We start from the raw sequence: 14,552 nt of genomic DNA on the forward strand, positions 1-14,552 counted from the left end.
CCTGGTGCTGTCTGTGGGGTGCAGGGCCATTTCCATGACTCTCCATCCCTGCATATTCCGGAAAAGCCTCTCCCACTACCATTTTGCTGTCTAAAACAATAGTTTAAAAAAAAAAAAACGCGTGGAAGAAATATACACTGATTTTAGAAAATTCAGAAAACACAAGAGTTCTAGAAACCCACATGTTTCAAAGAGATAATTAACTCCAGCAACCTTTCATTGTCTCAGTAAGGTTTGATCATCAAGGCAATGGCGGCTTCGTGAAATTATTCTGGAAGACTTCCTTGTGCCCAGTGCCGGCCAGCATGGATCTTCCGTGTTCCTTCAGAGCTGGAGGTATTCCACAGGGAAGAAACCCACAACAATCTCTTTCTTTTTGAAGCACAGAGAACATTGATGTATTCACGTTTGCTCTGAATTTCGCCTTTGCCACATTTTGCCCATTTTCATGTGCTGGGTTCTCACTTCACTTTTAAAATTAGTCTTTATTTGAGGTTTTTATTTTTTCTTTGAATAGCTATTAAAGATTTTGTGCTTCAAATTGCATAATTGGTTTTTATTTTAAGCATCTGTTATTTGTTTCAAATTTTCTTTTATTGTCTCTAAACTGTGGTACGAACACATCATTCTGTAAATTCATTAAGAGTTTCTTTGAAAACTGGCATGTGATTATTTTCCATCAATGTTTGATTGTTATTCTAAGAAACAATCTTAGAATTGTTTCAATGACGTCTCTGCCATTAGGAAGCAGTTTGCTATGTAGCTTTTAAGTTACAGTTTACTTATTATGTTTCACAAATCCTAGTGTTTTTCTCTACCTAATGTGCCAAAGGCTGAGAAAAGCATTCATCTCTGATAACTCTTGATGGAACTTTAAATTTCTCCTTGTAGCCTAACAATTTCTTAGTGTTATAGCTAGGGTTCTTCATTGTGTATTACACATTTTTTCATTTTAAAAGACCCTGTTTAGTGGAACAAATGCTTTTTTGTCCTGCATTTGACTTTGTGGTTAATATTGATACCTAGGTGTGGTGATCAGACAAATGCCCAGGTCTCCATACTCTCCCATTGTGGAATCATTCCTTCTCTACCCTGGTCAGTGTCTCATTCCAGTGGCTGCCAGGAGGGTTGGTAGAGCCTCTTCCCTGTCCTGTTGGCTTGGGCTTGGCCATGTGACGTTCTCTGGGTGCTGGAAGCTGGAGCTGTGAGTGTGCTCATCTTGGCCTCCTGGGCTCAGTCCTTCCCCACGAGAAGGACACACTCTTGCAGCCCTTGCTTCCCAAGCCTAGATTCTAGGGTAAGAGTGTCATGGGGCAGATATGATCTTGACCCCCAGCCTGGAGCAGAGCCCTCAGCTGGTCCTTAGACCTTGGGCAAGAGACACATGCTTATTACTTTAACTTATATTAAACTGCTAGAATTTTAAGGTTCTTTAAGCAGCAATATCTTAGCAAAAACCTGATTAAGATACCATGTTTCCTTATTACTTCATAGCCCTTTGCAACAGATTGTCTAAATATTTGGGTAGGCTTTTCTTGTTAGAGAAATCAATGCTCAGACAGTCAAAGCATATTTAAAAGAACCCCAGATATAGTGAATTTTTAGATACACTGTTTCAGATGTTAAGGAAATTTCATTAGTTAGATTGTAAATGAAACTGGTGTTTAAGAAAATTGGTTAGTTTAACTTGAGTTACACTCATAAATGGAAAACTGAAGGGTGATTCCCCTAACTTTACAAGATTTATAACTAGAGTAACAATAATTGCAAATTAGACTTTAATCCATAAGGAAATGTAGGATTTTAAATTGGTAATGTGTGTATGTGCATGTGTGCATATATGTATATATATATATATATTTACACACACATATATATTCATATGTTAAATATTACTTTAAACCAAGTAGCTGTAAATAGTCTATCCTGTGCACAAAAGCCACACTTGGGTATTAACAAGTCGATGTGCTACCATTGGAAAGCACACAGTAGGCATGCAGGAGTTGAAGTGATGAACACTCCAATCTTTGCATTCTTTAAAATGCTCTTACACCTTTCAGGTGGAACGCTCAGGTGTGGCTCACAAGACCTGCCTCTGGGCAGGGCTCTTAACCATATATGTTGTGGTTTCTGTATTGTTGGACATTTATGTACAAATACACACTCAAGCATCAATACCACTACTTCTGGTCAGGGTAGATAAGGGATTGGGTGGGGGCTTTTACCCTTCACTTCATACACACATGTAGTTTATTTTAACTTCTAAACATTTTTCATGCATTCCTATTGATGACAGTGGCAGCCCATCTGGAGTGGACACTGAGAAGATGCTGGCTGCAGTAGGGGAGGTACAGCTGGGGCTGTACACTTCATGGAGCCAGGAACAGGTGCGAGTCTCGCCCCCTTCAGAGTTGGTGGGTGGGGAACCTCCTGCTCCAGGGCGCAGCTGCAGCTGTCCAGCCATGGCTGTGGACCTGGGCATCCCTGTGCTCTCAGGGGCCTGAGAAGCCCCCCTGCCCCCACAGGTTCGGAAGTGCCTGCTCCCACTGCCTGGGCTGTCCTCACTCCTGGCACCTGCTCTTATTTTGGAGCAAAGTTGTGGCTAAGTCCAGGTGCTGTCATGGGCCAACTGGGTGTGTGCAGGCTTGGGGTGGTGCTGATATGCCAGCTTCCTGCCACCTCAGTCCCCTCCAGACTTTGGGCACCAACGAGTGTGGGAGGGAGGCCGAGGTGGGGTTGAGGGTGGCTTGGCATGGGCCTGCAGGTGCCCCTAGGCATGAACAGCCTGGGCACCATGAACAGTGGCAGGAGGCAGACAGGCTCCTGGGTGGAACAGGGCGTGTCCCCAGTGAAACCCTACCTTCAAGCCAGGGATGACCTGAAGCCTGGGGGCTGGGCTGCCAGTTCCCTAGACCAGAATGAGAACTTATGATGCTTTTTCCAGGCCCACCCTTGGCCACCCATGGACCAATCAGCATGCATTTCCTCCCCTCTGAAGCCAATAAAAACCCCAGACTCAGCCAGACTTGGGCAGATGATGGGATGACCTGCTTGTGGAGAGGAACTGTCCACTGTGGGTTTCCTCACCACTGAGAGCTGTACACTCGTGGGGACAACCTGCCTGTGGAGAGGAGCTACTCACTCCGGGTCTTCTCTCTGCTGAGGGCTGTACTGATGATGGGACGTCCTGTCTGGGGATAGGAGCTACCCACTCCAGGCCTTCTCCCTGCTGAGGGCTGTACTGATGATGGGACGACCTGTCTGGGGATAGGAGCTACCCACTCCAGGTCTTCTCCCTGCTGAGGGCTGTAGTGATGATGGGGCATCCTGCCTGTGGATAGGAGCTACCCACTCTGGGTCTTCTCCCTGCTGAGGGCTGTACAGATGATGGGGCATCCTGCCTGTCGATAGGAGCTACCCACTCTGGGTCTTCTCTCTGCTGAGGGCTTCACAGACAATGGGATGACCTGCATATGAATAGGAGCTACACACTCCACATCTTCTTTCAGCTGAGGGCTGTGCAGATGACAGGATGACCTGCCTGCAGAGAGGAGCTACCCACTCCAAGTCTTCTTTCTGCTGAGGGCTGTGCAGATGATGGACCAATCTGCCTACAGAGAAGAGCTACCCACTCTGGGCCTCCTGAGAGCTGTACTGTTGCTCAATAAAGCACCTCTTTACCTTGCTCACCCTCCAGTTGTCTGCATACCTCATTCTTCCTGGACACGGGACAAGAACTCAGGACCTGCTGAATGGGGGAACTGAAAGAGCTGTAACACAAACAGGACCGAAACACATCTCCCTGCTCACCATGTTGTGGGTGATGAGAAGGAGACAAGAGAGAAGGAGAGAAGAGCTGTAGCCCTTCGGGGATCCCAGACTTAGGAGCTCCCTGATCCAGGTCTGTGACACCCTCTTTGGGGCTCTGTGGTTCCTGGCATCTCCAAGTTCCTCGGTGCCACCATGTTCCCCAGTGCCCACAGTGGAAGCCACTCATGGTACACCTGGTCCAGCCACAGCAGGGAGCTGACACCTGTGCTGGCACCTGGAGCTGCCCACCCTGCCACAGCTGGTATGCCTGAGAGTGCACAGTGGCCAGGCCCCATGCTTGCTCACTTACGCACCCCTTGCTGCTCCACGCCTGGCTCACCCTTGCGAGGCATGGGATCCAGGCTGGAAGCATGAGTTGAGCACAGCCTGCCAGGCTGAGTGAATGGAATAAGCCCAGTGGGCCTGAGCAAAACTTGGGCAAAGGTGCCGCTGACCACAGAGGCTTCTGGCTGGAAAAGCAACACCCTAAGGATCCTGTGACACTTTTTTTTTTCTTAATAATCCTACTTTTCACAAATCAAAATAATTTAACTTTCTCCATACCAATCACTTTAGTCACTCCCACTCTTGCCAAGTTCCCAGCTCTCTGCTTTGCATTTGAAGTCTGTCTTACAAAAGAAAAGAGGGGCTGGGCATGGTGGCTCCCACCTGTAATCTCAGCAGTTTGGGAGGCCAATGCGGGTGGATCACTTGAGCCTAGGACTTCAAGACCAGCCTGGGCAACACAGTGAAACCCCATCACTGCAGAAAAACAAAACAAAACAAAAATTACCTGGGGTTGGTGGCACACTCCTATAGTCCTAGCTACTCTGGAGACTGAGGTGAAAGGATCCCCTGAGCCCGGAGGTTGAGGCTGCAGTGAGCCATGATCATACCACTGCACTCCAGCCTGGGCGACAGAGTGAGACCCTGTCTCTAACATAAAGCAGGGGCAAGGAAAAGATGCTCTGTTTATGTGAGCAGACTGTGCCATTTATCATTCTGAATGTAACATTTTTAAAGGCGAGAGATTAAGAATCTCTTTGTGGGAGCACACTAGGTCTCACAGGAGAGAATGGGTGGGTAGACAGAGGGATGCTGAGCAGAAAGGTGGGTCTGGACTCATGGAGCCCCAGTTCTTTGGCTCCAGGGCTCCACAGCTGCTACCTGGGAGACTGGGATCCAGGGCCTTGGGGAAAGGGCCTACACCTGGCTGGGCCTGGGAGGGCAGGGAGGAGGCTCCATGGCTGGGCTGGCTGGGCTCCTGGCTTCCTGAGCAGTTCATTCCAGTGCACAGGGGAGTGGAGTTTGCTAAGCTCCCAGGAGCCTGCAGCTTCCACACCTGGACTCTGGAGAAGGTGTCCCAGCCATGGCACTGACCTCTCTCTGCTCCAGCTGCAAATGGCAGGAGTGTGGGCCTGCAGTCCCAGGCATCCTAGGCCAGGTCGGGGCTGACGCCCTTTGCAAATTGAAGTAAAGACTGTTCAACATGGGAAGAGCTTCTCATGTTTTTCCAATGTGAAAATTATTAGCAGTTAGCTACCAGGTCCCAGCTGGGAAATCCTATCCTCCCACCGGGCTTTGAGTTAGATGAGTGGCCGATTCTAGGATGCAATGTATTTAATTTTCACCAGCAAAATTTGGAATTTTGGGCAGGCAAATTATTGGAGATAAACCATTTGAAGAAAGCAACTTCTCTTCTTTCCTCATTTCTCTGACACATTGTATTTGACATTTTCTTGTCTAATTTTGTGATTGAGGATGACTGTTCAGAGTTATTGAGGCATCATGCATTCAGGCCTCAGCATCAGGATCACCACACAGAACATATTTGAGTACAACTGAAAATCACTGGAAGGAAGGCTCACAATGTATCCCAAAGGGTTATTTTTAGGTTAAACTCATGGTCTTACTTACTGTGTGGCTATAAAAGCAAGAGCAATAATCTTCCAAAATATATGTGTTTAAGGCACACTACAAGTGTCATTTTCACTTGAAAATAATTTTAGAAGTCTATTACTTTTAATTCGTAACACTGAACTCAATTACTTTCATTCCATCTATTTTTCAGTATTTGTCTGGTGACATTACAAATGTCAATTTGTAAATCTGAAAACAAGTCAATTTGCTACATTGTGTTAAAATCAAACTCTACAGAGAAATGTGTGCAGCAAGGAAGGATATTCACATACAAATACACATTCACATTACAAATACAATCTCATTCTTGTCACTGAATTTGGTTGCATTTCTTCCCCAAATGCTGTCTTTTATTATTTCATTATAGTTTTGATCCTTCATTTTACAACTAATGTAAGTTCTGGGAAGCACATGTAGAGTGTCTACTTTCAGAGGAAGGTCTCTGTCTTTCCCAAGGACGGGAATACACCCACTATGCAGAGAATCCCACTGAAGCTCCCTGGCATCCCACAATCGGCTTTGGTTTCTGTATTAGTCTGTTTTCATGCTGGTGATAAAGACATACCTGAGACTGGGAAATTTACAAAAGAAGGAGGTTTAATTGGACTTACAGTTCCACATGGCTGGGGAGGCCTCACAATCATGGTGGAAGGCAAGAAGGAACAAGTCACATCTTACACGGATGGCAGCAGGCAAAGAGAGAGAGGGCTTGTGCAGGGCAACTCTGCCTTATAAAACCATCAGATCTCATGAGATATATTCACTACCATGAGAACAGCACGGGAAAGACCTGCCCCATGATTTAATTACCTCCCATTGGGTCCCCCTGACAACACACAGGAATTCAAGATGAGATTTGGGTGGGGACACAGCCAAACAACATCCATTTCACAACCTTGTTTCTGCTTCTTTGAATAATTTTCCCAAATGCTTATCAATAATTCCCTTTGATTCTGGAGAGAGCTAAGAGGAAAAACTCCTGTAGACATGGAATGAATCACTAGTTCTCAGCAAAATTCAGTGACAAATATGGGATTGTAATAACGTAATCAAATTCAGACATTGATACCAAAATAATAATCACTAACAGATTTGTTTTCTAAAAAACCAATAATATAGAAGTTAGAACATATTAAAAGAGATCTGTCATAATCAAGCATGGGACGTAGAAGAAGGAAGAATAATTATCATGTTGTGACTTTTTAGGGGGAGTAGGATTTTCTAAATAAGGGCTTTCTTTTTAATAAAACTGTCATTATGCAAAAATATTGACAAATCCTGGCCTTCAGTTTCAAGTACATAATACAAGGAAATTGTATGCCTGTTTGTAAAATTTTTGTATAAATCTCTTATTGGGGATAAGCATTAATTAATATAGGAAAATACAGTATTTTGTTCAAATGATTAAATGATTAGTATAAATAATAAATCTAAACAAAGCCCTTGTTAATTTGCTAAATATCCTTCCTTGCTGCACACATTTCTCTGTAGAGTTTGATTGTAACACAATGTAGCAAATTGACTTGTTTTCAAGAGAGATGGGAAGTAGAAATTGGAGGAGGTGGAACCTGGAAGTCTATATTTCTGGAGACTTCCATCAGCAAAGGCCTCAGTCAGCACCTCATATTCCTGGGCACCACGGTTCTCAGTTTCCATTCTAAGCAGGGTGGACATTCAACTCCCATGAAAGGGAACAGAATTCTGTCTATTATCCCTTAATGATTCCATTAAACAACTCAAAAAGGAAGGGCACAAGAGGCAAATAGCTTTTGTCAAATATTCTAACCCACAGTATGTGGTAAGCGCTAAACTGGGAAAACTCTCTTGGAAAAACTTATCCAATGGTTGTCAAAATCACTTGTGAATTTCACAGTCCTATATGAAGTTCAAGAGATTCAATAGTAACGTGATCTTAAATGATCTGTTTTTCTAGCACATATGCTCCCCTTCTGAAGTTAAAATGAAAACGACAGCACTGGCTTGGATGAGTGAAACTGTGAAGGGCATGAGTAGGATTGCGAGGAATAGGTTTAGTCACTCAAATGCGTCTCAGTGAATTCTTTTTTTGAAAATTATTTTATTATTTTTGTTTCTAAGTTCCGGGGACATGTGCAGGATGTGCAGGTTTGTTGCATGGGTAAATGGGTGCTATGATAGTTGCTGCATCTGTCAACCCATCGTCACCTAAGTATTGAGCCCAGTATGCATTAGCTCTTTTCCCTAGTGCTCTCTCCCTCCCCCGCCCTCCCCTGACAGGCTGCAGTAAGTGTTTTTCCCCTCCCTGTGTCTATGTGTTCTCACTGTTCAGCTCCCCTTATAAGTGAGAACATGCAGTATTTGGTTTTCTGTTCCTGCGTTAGTTTGCTGAGGATAATGGCTTCCAGCTTCGTCCATGCCCCTGCAAAGGACATGATCTCATTTCTTGTTATGGCTGTATAGTATTTCATGGTGTATAAATCATTCTATTATTAAGATACATGCACACATATACTCATTACAGCACAATTCACAATAGCAAAGACATGGAATCAACCCAAACACCCATCCACGATAGACTGGATAAAGCAAATGTGGTATGTATACGTCAAGTGAATTCTTAACTGTAAGTACCCCCAGGAGAGAGCATACAATCCCAATTTAAACCTGCAGTTCTTTCCTCTAAAGTATTATTTGCAGGGCAATCAAATAGATAAGGTTTCTTATGCAGTAGATTTTGCTATTTTCCTTATACTTTTCATAGTTTTTCAATCTGCTCTATTCAGATGAGGACAGGTGTTGTTTTCATAGTTTTTCATCTGCTCTATTCAGATGAGGACATCTGTTCTAGGCACAGATGTAGCTGAGATGAAAGGACATGAGTGTAGTTGTCTCTGGCATCCACGGTCCTGTAGTGGGTGCAGGAAGACCTGTGCTGCCCAGGAGTCCACCTCCTCCGGTCCTCTGGGGGCAGCACTCTGGGGAGCCGGTGCCTCGGGCTGCCCGCCACCAGGGAGTTGCCCAGTTGCTCCCCACGTCTCCTCCCGCCATCATCTTTTCTGTCCTGGTTCTCCCCCAGTAGCCTGTTTGCCCATGCAACTGGTTGAAGCGTCGATGCTGCAAGTGCTTGCTGGTTTAGGTGACACAGGTCAGTTTTAGCTGCGACGTGAAGCCACCCCGGATTTTTAAAAATGAGATGCTCTGGTGACAGTTACTTCCAGTCCGAGATGAGTTAGCTTCGTGTTTCTGAGATCCAACCACACAGATTTTGGGCACGTGAGGCGGCCGGCTCTGCCATCGGCATCGTCCCAGTGTACTGTCACTCCGGGCTAGCCAGGGACCACACCTGGTGAGGGCTCTCCTCTCTCTCCTCTGTCTATCAGCCAAGCTAGAATTGAGTGCAGGGGAACACAGCCCCATAGAACTCAGGGGCCTTCTCAGAATCCAGGCTTGGTCACTTAGGTTCAGAATCTTCAGGCTGTGTGGAAGTTAGACCAGTGATTTGACTGTGTTTATTTCATGTGTACCTGTAATACAATTTCTACCACGGCGCCTGTTAGCAATGATTTTACTTCCCAGGTGCTGAGGGTAGGCCTGGTGATGGGTGAGCTCAATATTGAGCAAAAGAAAGATAATTGTGGGTACACAGGAAATAAAGTCACGGGGGAGAAGCTTGTTAGATGCATTCTTCTGCAGGTAACAATTTTTAATTCTGCACAAATAATTTTAAAACTCCCAACAATTTGAATAGAGTGGAGAGTGAATAAAAGCAGGAAAAATACATAGTTTGCTGAATCCTTGTGAGAAGGTACCACACGGGATATGATCGGCAGATATTTGGCTTTTTACCTGAGGGGATACCCTTGCTGCTCAGGGGTGGGGCCCTAATGACTCAAGCAGAAAGCCGCAGTCTTAAGGTCTCAGGAGTTGGAGGACAATGTCCAGGGAAACTAGAGTCACTAAAAGGAGAGGTGAATATGTTCTGAAGGAGCAAACACAATAAGGAACGCCCAAATCTGCACCTAATATACGCAAAAGTGTGTGGTTCACCCTCGAACTCACACCTATGGGGAGACACCGAGGTTCCCAGCAAAGCAAGTCAACAGTGACAACAGCGACAACAGGAGAGCAGCTGTGAGGCTGGAGGAGCTGGATGGAGACTCTGGCTTTTGTCCACCAAAACAGAGACAGAGTTTAGGGTGTAAGCCCGGCCACGTAAAGTGCCTGGTATAAAAATGGCATCAACCACCAGAGAAGCAGCAGAGCCCAGCATCTCTGCAGCGCAGAACTCACAGCACATCCAGTATTCAAAACACATACTGAGCACGTGAAGACAGGAAATGGAGCCCACACTCAATAAAGAAATCAGGTTACTCCCAGCACTTTGGGAGGCCGAGGCGGGTGGATCATGAGGTCAGGAGATCGAGACCATCCTGGCTAACACAGTGAAACCCCGTCTCTACTAAAAATACAAAAAAAATTAGCCGGGCGTGGTGGCGGGCGCCTGTAGTCCCAGCTACTCTGGAGGCTGAGACAGGAGAATGGCGTGAACTCGGGAGGTGGAGCTTGCAGTGAGCCGAGATCGTGCCACTGCACTCCAGCCTGGGCAACAGAGCGAAACTCCATCTCAAAAAAAAAAAAAAAAAAATCAGGTTACAGAATTGAGATATGAGGAGACCCAGATAGTAGAATTAACAATGGTTTAAAAACTACCACTAAAAATGAACTCCAGGACTTAGAAGAAGATGTGGTCATAATGAACGAATAGTTACAGAATCTCATCCAGACAAAAACGGACATTTAAAGAAAGAATAAAACAAACACCAAATCAGAAATACGTAACTGTGCCTATCTATGTATGTTATAAGCAAGCTAGGAATAGAGAGGAACTTCTTCCATCGGAGGCAGGGCATCTGTGAAATAGACAGACATTCTGCTTACATTTGACAGCGAAGCGCCGACGCTTGCCCCCAAGACTGGAAAGGGGCCATGATGTCTGCTCTCCCTGTCCCTTACCCTGCTTGATTCCAAGTCGAATAAAGTGACATAGATCAGGAAGTATGGAACCATAGGAGTAGGTTATCAGTAGGATAGAATAGGGAGTCCAGAAATAGACCCACAGTCTGCTTATTTTTGACAAAAGTGCTACAGAAATTCAATGGCATTGGACTAATGGGATATCCGTATGGATACAAATAAAACCTGAATTCTATTCCATGTCATATTTAAATATTAATTTGATATTGATTGTAGACCTAAATTTAAAAGCTACATAATTTCTAGGGGTGAACTTAGGAGAACGTATTCATAACTTGGGAGTATGCAGATATTTCTTAGAACACTAAGTGCAAAAAATGTAAAATAAAATCATGATGGACCATTGTTCATAAAAATTAGTAATGTTAGGTCATCAAAAGATATCATAAAGAAAATCAACAGGCAGGCCAGAGACTGAGAGAAAATATTCACATAACACATATCTGACCATAGACTAGTATCTGTCCACACTATATAAAGAATGCATACAACATTACAGTAATAGACAAAAAACACAATAAAAAGAGCTATCCACTTGAAATGGTACTTTACAACAATCACCTGCAAATAGTTGCATGGAAAAATGCTCAACATCACAATTTATCAGGGATATGCAAATCGGAAAACAAGAAAACAACACAGAGACATCAGAATAGCTCAAATTAAAAGATTTAAAAGATAACACCAAATAAAGGAAAAGATCTGTAGCAATGAGGACTCTCAAGCCCAGGAGGGTTGAAGTGCACAAGTCTTTGGGAAAAGCTTGGCAGTTCCTTATAAAACTAACCACACAGTTACCTATGATGCAGCAATTATTCTGCTAGATATTTACCCACAAGAAATAAAAGTTTATTTTGAAAAAAGAACTTGTACAAAATGTTCAGTGTGTGAAGGAACATTTCAAATATTCAACACGTGTTTCACAGCAGCTTTTGGCAGAAGTACTCCAAATGCTCCTAAAGACAATAGTGGATTAGGTAGGCGCAGTGGCTCACACCTGTAATCCCAGCACTTTGGGAGGCTGAGGCAGTGGATCAACTGAGGTTGGGAGTTCAAGACCAGCTTGAGCAACATGGAGAAATCCCGTCTCTACTAAAAATACAAAAATTAGCCGGGCGTGGCGGCTCATGCCTATAATCCCATCTACTCAGGAGGCTGAGGCAGGAGACTTGCTTGAACCCAGGAGGCAGAGGTTGCGGTGAGCTGAGATCACGCCACTATGCTCCAGCCTGGGTGACAAGAGCAAAACTCCATCTCAAAAAAAAAAAAAAAAAAAGAAAATAGTGGATTAAACAAATTGTGTGTATTCAGATAATGGTATAACAGTAAAAATGTGACAAACTGTGGATGCAAGTGATGACCTGGATGAAACAGACAGGCATCATGCTGAGCAAAGGAAGTCAGAGATGGAGAGGGCAGACTTCATGAATCCATTACACCAAGTTCTACAACAGGTAAAATTAATCTGTGGTGACAAAGAGGGCTTGCTTCGTGGTGGTAGGGGCTGCCTGCGAAGGCAGACAAGGGACTTTTTGGAGGTTACGTGAAGGTTCAATATTTTTATGGGTTACACGGCTGCATGCATCTGTCAAACCTCATCAAATTGTACACTTAAGATTTGTGCATTTTACTGTATGTAAATTGTAACCTAAAAAGTTCCCTGCAAATATTGAAATCAAGTTACAGGCTTGCTGTTAACACTTTTATGGGTAGCATATCTGAAACTATTCTTTGCATATTCTAGGCCTCAGCAAACGTGTGCCAGTGTTTCTCAGGGTTGGAGAAGGGAGTTTCACATATGGAGAAAGAAAGGACTGAACTATTCCCTGTGTTTTTGCATAGGAATTAGAGATACCAGTAAATTCATGATCTTATTTTCACAACGCGGACATTCAGACATATATTTGTACCCATCTATGTCATGTCCATATCTACCTTTCTCCCAATTCTGTCTGCTGAGAGAGCCTAAAAGCTGAGTCACATCAGCAGCAGTGAACACACCTGTTGCCCAGATCTTGGTTTGTAATTACCTTCTTCCACTGAAAGGAAACAGAGCTCTCAAAGAATAGGCTGATTCCAGGCTGAGGCAGAGAAAGCCCAGGGCATCCTGTTTTGCCAGAAAGCAAAGAATTGCCCCAGGACTTAGGAGAACTGCTCCAATCATGTATTACTTTGTAACAAATCATCTCAAAACTTAGTTACCTGAAGCAGCAAGTTATTATTATTGCTTACAATTCTGCGGGCTGCCTGCTAGGTTGGTAGGTTCTCATTTGAGGTCTTTGTTAAGACTGTAATTAGTTACCAGCTGGAAGGTGATTTGGCAACGGTTTATTGCAAAGTAATACTTGCATTGCCTTATAATCTTACTTTTTGAAAACCAGGAAATGGATTTACAGTGGCTTAAAACACAGGGCTTTCTCTTACTCATATAAGGTTGGACAGGAGTGAGCAGCGGCCACTGGTGTAGGCTGAGCCACCCACCAACGCCCCCAGTGGGTTTTGTGCTCATGCTGGCTGACCCATACAGGAGCCAGGTTTGCAGACTGTACATTGGTGCTCAAGGAATAGGGAGGGGTAGAGATGTGCCGACAAGCGTGTGCCCATCTCTTATCTAGAAAGTAATGGGGTTCCTAGAAAGTAACAGGGTCCCTGGAAAGTAATGGGGTTCCTGGAAAGCCCCAACAGATTTCTTCTTCCATAATTTGGCTAGAACTTGTCTCATGGAGAATCGTAGCTACAAGAGATCCTGGAAAATAGAGTACTGGTCTTTAAGAATTTCTCTTTAATTTGAAGCATGGAAGAGAGAAGGGAGAATTGGGAATGGCAGTGAGGTAAACAAACCAAGGGTGCATGCCTCAACTGATGATAGGAAAATAATCAATCACCAAATGCAGTGTGCACTTGGGAACAGGTGCAAAGTGTGCATATGTTAAGGGGGCCTTCTCGCCAGTCGCTGGCTTCTTCAATCAGGGCTTCATCAGCCTCAGCCCTGTCTCCAGCTCATGCTAAACTGGCTCATGCTAAAGCTCTCCAGACAGGCTAAGAAGGTCCCAAGGCCCACGCACGCGACTGGGAAACTTTAGCAAACGTTGCCACCCAAAGTCTAACAGCTAGAATCTAACTGTGTAATTGCAAGATAGTCTCATAGCTAGACTCTGAGATTCCAAGGTAGTCTAATCACACCTAGAGTGTGACTGCGAGATTTCAAAGTAGCATCATAGCTAGAATCTATCTATTAGGCTTCTTGCTAATTATGGAAATTTTTGCAGCCATCTTGAATTTCTCCCCCAGAAAATGGGTTTTTCTTTTCTATCTCATAGTCAGGCTGCAAATTTTCCAAACTTTGATGCTCTGCTTCCCTTATGAAACTGAATGCCTTTAATAGTACCCAAGTCACATCTTGAATGCTTTCCTGCTTAGAAATTTCTTCCACCAGATACGCTAAATCATCTTTCTCAAGTTCAAAGTTCCACAAATCTCTAGGGCAGTCTCTTTGGTAAAACATAACAAGAGTCACCTTTGCTTCAGTTCCCAACAAGTTCCTCATCTCCATCTGAGACCACCTCAGCCTGGACCTTATTGTCCATATCACTATCAGCATTTGGGGGAAAGCCATTCAAGAAGTCTCTAGGAAGTTTCAAACTTCCCCACATTTTCCTGTCTTCTTCTGAGCCCTCCAAACTGTTCCAGCCTCTGCCTGTTACTCAGTTCCAAAGTCGCTTCCACATTTTCCAGTATCTTTTCAGCAGCGCCATATTCTACCGGCACCAATTTACTGTATTAGTCTGTTTTCATGCTGCTGATAAAGA

The 14,552-nt window shown here is 44.2% G+C and overlaps 1 long non-coding RNA gene across 1 annotated transcript in view; it reads left to right on the forward strand.

Moving 5' to 3' along the window:
- LOC112133354 (uncharacterized) overlaps nt 1-3,724 on the forward strand; it is a 44,934-nt gene extending 41,210 nt beyond the window's left edge. The window contains exons 4-5 of the long non-coding RNA XR_010139903.1: nt 2,297-2,387; nt 3,510-3,724. This is a non-coding gene — a long non-coding RNA (uncharacterized LOC112133354). The remainder of the gene's footprint in view (nt 1-2,296; nt 2,388-3,509) is intronic.
- The last annotated feature ends 10,828 nt before the right edge of the window (nt 3,725-14,552 follow it).

This window comes from Pongo abelii, chromosome 4 (assembly GCF_028885655.2).
Source record: "Pongo abelii isolate AG06213 chromosome 4, NHGRI_mPonAbe1-v2.0_pri, whole genome shotgun sequence".
NCBI lineage: Eukaryota > Metazoa > Chordata > Mammalia > Primates > Hominidae > Pongo > Pongo abelii.